The sequence below is a fragment of the Cavia porcellus genome, unplaced genomic scaffold (genome assembly GCF_034190915.1).
Source record: "Cavia porcellus strain 051 isolate PalLab524CR breed Dunkin Hartley unplaced genomic scaffold, mCavPor4.1 scaffold_22, whole genome shotgun sequence".
NCBI lineage: Eukaryota > Metazoa > Chordata > Mammalia > Rodentia > Caviidae > Cavia > Cavia porcellus.
The window spans coordinates 63,725,632-63,732,264 of NW_026947505.1; the positions used below are offsets into that span (position 1 = coordinate 63,725,632).

Genomic DNA, 6,633 nt, shown 5'->3' on the forward strand with positions numbered 1-6,633 from the left:
TATAAGCAGGGACATCCCTCTTCTGATGTATCAAAGCTATCAAAATCAAAAGTCAGAATAGAAAGCCCAGAAATAAATCCATACAATACATTCAACTAACCATTGACAGAGATATCAAGGGAAAAGCAAGTCTCTTAAAAAAATTGTGTGGGTAAATTAGATACTCACATGCAAAAATATGTAATCAGACCCTTCTCTATACCATACACAAGAAACACTTCAAAATGTATGCAAGAAGTAAGACCCCACTTGGAAAACTTTGTAAAAGAGAACATAGGAGAAATAAATAATATTGTAATGATATTTTCGATATGACACAAAAGGATAGTCAACCAAAGTAAAGAAAAATAATTCAAAGCCACATTAAATTGAAAAGCTTCTGTCTAACAGAGAAAACAATTTTAAAAAATACAATCTACCAAACAGGAAAAAAATTTTGTAATCCATCTGCGAGGTCAAGATTAATATGAAAAATATATAAGGAGTTCATGAAACTTTAATAATGAAAACACTGTAAAAATAAAAAATAAACTCTCTAGATGGAAAAAAAAGATTTGTAATTATTATTTTCAGTATATAAAGAAAAAATGGCCAATAGGCGTATGAAAATGTATTCAACACCACTAATCGTGAAGAAATTGCAAATCAAAAATGTCAATGAGATGTATTACTTGACACTTCTTTTAGGAGAACTGTCATTAAAAAGAAAAGAGATAATAAGTTTTTATGGTATCAAGAAAAAAGAAGCCTTATGTACTACTGGTTGGAATATAAATTGATACTGCCTTGTAGAAAATGGTTGTAAGTTTCCTCAAAAGTTTTTTTTTTTTTAAAGGATTACTATATGGTACAGCAATCTCACTTCTACATAAATACCCAATGGGAATTAAATCAGTATCTTGAAGAGATATATGCACTACCATGTTCATTTTAGAATTTTTCACAATATCTACAATATGGAAAAATCCTAAGTGTCTTTCAAATGGTAAATGGATAGAGACAATGTGGTTAAGGAAAATAAAGTTTATTTTATTAACTTACATTATACACCAAAACATATATTTTATATTATTAAATATAAATTTTTATCTAATATATTACATTTTATATACACACAATTGTGCATTATTCAGACATAAAAAAGTAAGAAATCCTGACATTTGCAACATCTAGGAAATGAACCTGAAAAACATCATACTACGTGAAGTAAACCAGACATGGTAAGTCAAATACTATATAATCTCACTTATATGTAAAATGTGAAAAAGTCAAACTCAAAGAAGAGGAAACTAGGATGAGATGGAAGTTGTGGGCAGGAGGCAGAAAGGCAGATGAATAAGTTCCAGGGATCCAACATACAGCAGCGTGATTATATTTAACATCACTGTATTGTACTGTATGCATGAAATTTTCTACAAAGATTTTAATTTTTGTCACCAACTCCCCAAAAATGATAAATATGTAAGATGAAGGGTGAGTTAGTCACCTTGATTATGGTAGTAATTTCATTACGTGTTGAGGAGTTATTTTGTTTTCAGGAAGTCTCATTGTGTTGCCCAGGCTGGCCCAGGACTCCAACATCCAGCAGTCTTCCTTCTTCAACACTCACAGATTCTAGAATTACAGGTATACACCACTGTGCCCTACTAAACCATCATGGTTTACACCTTAGAAATGTTTGTCAAATGTGCTTTCAATAAAGCTGGGGGAAAGAAAAGCAGCATAGCGTATGATTTCTATGAGATGTTGTATAAATTACCGTTGGGATAATTTGGAGCAGGAGGGAAAGGAGGATGAAGGTGATGTAACTATAATGCAATGAGCTTGCACTCCTAGCACTCCTAAGTGATGCAGGCAAGCCGACAGACTCACCTGGGAGTGTGCTTAGTGTAATGAGCACGTCGTGTCCTGGTGAACTTCCAGGAAAATCAGAAGCCACCTTTCAGGAGGGAGCCGTGAAACTCACCTGGCTGTCCCGCCTTCTGCAGTGCCTTGTGTGAAGACAAACTGCTCCTGAAACATTTCTGGTTCTTGCTGCCTTAAAGTCCTGCTATTTATTTACTCAATTTTAATTCACTTATCTAATGTATTTATTTATTTTATTCAATGTATTTGTTTATTTTTGTCTCTGGGGAGAAATAGGTATATGAAAAACCACAGGACTCAAAACTCATTATTCTGCATACAGCACTGCATTCTTTTGTGTGAGAATGGGGGAGCTTGATTACATTTTATAATTTTATTAGCAATATGCTCTATTTTTACAAAATTCTTTAAAATATATGATTGTATAATCATAGGATAAAGAGAGATTGATGCTAAGATCTGTTTAACAGATTAAGAAAAGTAGAGCAGAAACCGGCCAGCTTCAGAATTACAGTTATTTGTTTTTAAATGAAGCATTTACTTCGAGAAGCTAATCTTCCCTTTTGGGCATATTCTACAGCATCCAGGTGAACTGAGTGCAACTTACCAGGGCTATTCAGTAAGGTGAGTTACCACTGGGTAAAGCCCACTTCTTTGTGTCTAACTCAACTCTCTTTCTGAAAAAAAAAAAAAAAAAAAAAAAAAAAAAACTACAATTTCAATTTTCATAGTGCCCAGAGGATTTTGTTAGGGACCTCTGTGTGCTGCTCAGGACTCACAGCTGTTTCTATTCTTCCAAATGATGAAAATGGAGGCACAAAGATATATGATACATGCTTTATCACAAATCATGCAATCACACAGAACAGTAAGAGATACTAGTAAGAAACAATAAGATGGTAGTAAGAGATAATAGCAAGAAATGTATAAGATATTCTCTGCAAGTTCTAAAACCCTGGAGCCCTGGAAAATTTATGAATGGAATTTTGGTAATCTTGAACCCTGAATTATAAAAATATTAAATGGCTCCATATGTGGGCATTTGAAAAGAAAAGGGGCCATATCACTCATTAAAACTTGCAACACCCTATGACAACCAATAGGCTAGGAACAAACTCTCCAACAATTGTTCTATCTGAGTTCAATATCTGTCTAATGTCAAAGAGATAAATAATATATATAGCTACAAATCAGGAATATTGGGCTCCCACATCACTACTGACCGAAGAGATAGATTTTATACCTGATTCCTCAAGCCAGCATTGTGGCTACATGTTATAGTATGCATATAACTATTTCTTCCTCACAGATTGTCAAATTAAAGAACCACTAGACACAAAATTATATGAATTTATAATCTTAAGACTTAGAATCACGTATTTTGTAATTTTATATAATGAATAACTTGAACAAACGTTTCTGGATCTCATACTCTAGACCAAAATGTAGGGCTGAAAAGAAATAAGATACAATCCTTACTTTCCATGTTGTACAATCCAACTACAGATAAGCATGTTAAAGATTAAAGGACAACACACAGGCAATACATGCAAGAAAAATATTACACAAGTAGTTGATAAGTGGATTGAGTACTGAAAAGTTTAGTAGACAAAAATTTAGAGGTTTCTCCTTTAATGCAGGGACCAAAGCATATAAACTTCTCAGTTAAGTAAATGAATACCTGGGGTAGGGGGGTAAGCAGCGATTGCTTTGATAAGAATAGGACAATAATGTGTGCAAAATTAGTTAAAGAACTATAGTAAGACATCAAAAAACAGTGAAGGTTTTATTTTTAAACATTTTTAAGACAGAGTTGGCAGTGTCTATTAACTTTTGTATAAGAAAAAAAGAATATCAAGGATGATCCCTAAATCTTATCTTAATGACTAAGAAATAGGAAACTGTCCTACCTTAATATGGGGGAGACTAAGAAGAAAACGATCTTTGGAAAACATCAGGAGTTTGCTTTGGAGCATGGTAAGCCTGAGATGTGTGTTAAATAAACATGTAAATGAATACCGGTAGAAGATACATGGCTATTCTGAAGTTAGAGACATTGTCCATAGAGGAGATATAATTTTGAGAGTTATCAGTGTAGGGATAATATTTAAGAGGCTAAGGATAGACAAAAATCACTTACAGACAAAAAGAAAGAAAGGAAGATGATCATAAATATTTTAGTGTGATTAGAGCCTGAAACGTGTACAAAGCACATTAGGTGACCTGAGACAGCTAGGCAGGCTGGATCACAGAGAGCCTCATGTCATATATGAACAATATGAGACTTTATCTTGCAAGCAAAGGGATGACATTACAGAATTACCAAGAAGAAAGCAACATGATAGGCTATGAATTTTAGAATCTGCCAACAAGGTACAGACTACATGGGGGCAGTTCTGATGGAAGAGAGCTCAGAAATCTCTGACAAGAGTCTACAAAGTAGATAATGAGGGTGCGGAGTGTGCCTCCTGCAAAAGGGACAGGCAGATTTGAACGAAGTTTACAGGGTGCGCTGACAGAACTTAATGACCATTTAGATAGAAGAGCGAAGGCGAGAGAGGAAGCAAGATAGTTCACACATTTCTTTCTTAGCTGATTGGAGAACAGAGTCATTAACTAGAGTGAGAATAAAAGACAAGGCTGGAGACAGGAGCTATGGAAATGGAGAGAGAGAGAGACAGAGGGAGAAGGAGAGAGAGAAAGAGAGTGAGAGAGTGGAGGGAGAAACAGAGAGAGACAGAGAGAGAGAGAGAGAGAGAAGGAGGGAGGGGGGGAGAGAATTTGGATAAGTTTAGAAGGAAATACCTCTTAGATATTTCAACGGTGATGCTCAAGACCCTATTATGCTTAAGGACCTGTAATTCTGAGTAAGGGTTTCAGTTCAGATCAAGGCTGCTCTTCAGCTGAAAGGTCCTAATGAGAGGGCTGAGAGCTAAAGAGAACACACCAAAGAATGTCAGCATTTGCAGAAGCCTAAGGGGAGGCAGCCAGCAAGGTGGTGGTGAGGACAGGCAGGTGGGGTTTGATGTGAGAGGACTGAGAAGAGCAGAATTTGAAAACTGCAGAGTCACATGCTTTATAAACACTGGAAACCTGAGCCCTGTGACTGTGTGCTCAACTGGGACTTTCAAAAGACTTTGCTTTATCAGGGAGGGTGTGGGAGTGAAAGTTATACAGTTTTGAAAAACTAAATAAAAAAGAATGCATGGCTATCCCAAGACATTAAAGTGAGAATGGCAAGATGGGGGTAAGGGGTCAAAAGAGAAGGAACAGCATTGTGCACCTTTGCTGCATCTATACAGATATCATCTTCAACTAAATACAACTATGTTTTTCAAATTAATATTTTAGTCCTACCTAGGCTACTGAGTGAAGAGGCTTTGACGTCCTTCTTTGATCCTATGACTCAGATGGCTTGCAATTATGGACTGTTACAATAAGGAGAGAAAAATGGAGAGAGAAACGTCTGGTAATATTTTCCATATATCTGAGAACACTTACCAATTTGACTAAAACTCTACCTATTAGCAAATTTCTGCGTGATAAGTTGTGTTCTGAGTGCTGTTTTTGTTAGCTATAATGTGCTAAAGGACAGATTCCAAAATGTCCAGTTTCTATGTCTGTTGTTCCGGTGACTCTTAATTGCATTATGTATCTGTGAGATCAAAAAGATATATTAGGGAAAAAGCTGTCATGTCTCTGTTTGAGTACATGCACTGTGGCCTCGTCACTGCTCTGTCCTGGATGCATGTTGTGGTCTTTCTGGTTGGTCAGTAATAGAACTTCTGATACAAGAATCAAAATGTCTCTCTTCATGATTATCTCTATTTCATATGCAGGTAGGGCATTCTTGCAAAAGAATTTGGTATCCTAATTCATGCATGAACAGCAAAGTAGAAGGGACAATTTTCTTACCAGGTTTTATCATGTGCACAGATATTTGGAGAAAGTCACTCATCTTTTAAAGACCTTGCTTTCTTCATGTGGTAGTCACAACACTTTACTTAATATTTTATTTCTCTATGACTATACTTAATCAATTCTTGTTTACAATTTACTTCAAATTTGTAAATTAATAGATATGTATTTTAATCAGTCTATGAACTATTCCTGAAAAACTGTTACTCAAGGCAAATCTTTTCTTTCAAAAACTATATTAAAACATCAGCAATTTCTTAGCAAAAAAAAAAAAAAGAGAGAGAGAAATCCAATATTACAATGGACTGTTTAGGACAAATGAAATAATGTTTTAACCTTAAAATTTTCAATACTTATAAAAGATACTTTATCATAGAAATAATGAAAACACTGATGCATTGATTCTGTAAATTAAGCCAAGAGTGAGTGACAATGTTTTGGCACAGGAAACTGTGTGTCATCCTTGCACAGGGGCTGTACTAATCTCTGTATCGTTCCAAATTTAGTCTATGTGCTGCCAAAGCGAGCACTAAAGTCGTGTAGCTTCCTCTATCAAGTAGCATGAAAAGTAAAGAAAAGCAGTACAAGAGGAAACAGAGATACCAAGGGCCGTGCTGATATTTTATTATAGTTGTTCCTTGGAAACTTTCAGTCGTTTTCATAACATTCAGCTTTGAACTCTTATTTTTAGCAGAAGCTGCCAAATTCTGCAAATTCTCTAATTAGTTTGAAAGCCTGTAGTTGTTTAAATATAAGCCAGTCTACAAACTCTGCCAACTCATTTGTGCAGGATTAAACAGGAAAGTTGAAGAAATAGCTACATATTATTACTTGCTCATTTATTTAATT

General features: G+C 35.1%; 1 non-coding gene across 1 annotated transcript; it reads right to left on the reverse strand.

The window, feature by feature from the left end:
* Positions 1-6,210: 6,210 nt before the first annotated feature.
* LOC111756054 (U6 spliceosomal RNA) lies at positions 6,211-6,314 on the reverse strand. The gene has a single exon (XR_002790556.1). It is a non-coding gene; the product is annotated as a U6 spliceosomal RNA (small nuclear RNA).
* Positions 6,315-6,633: the final 319 nt, after the last annotated feature.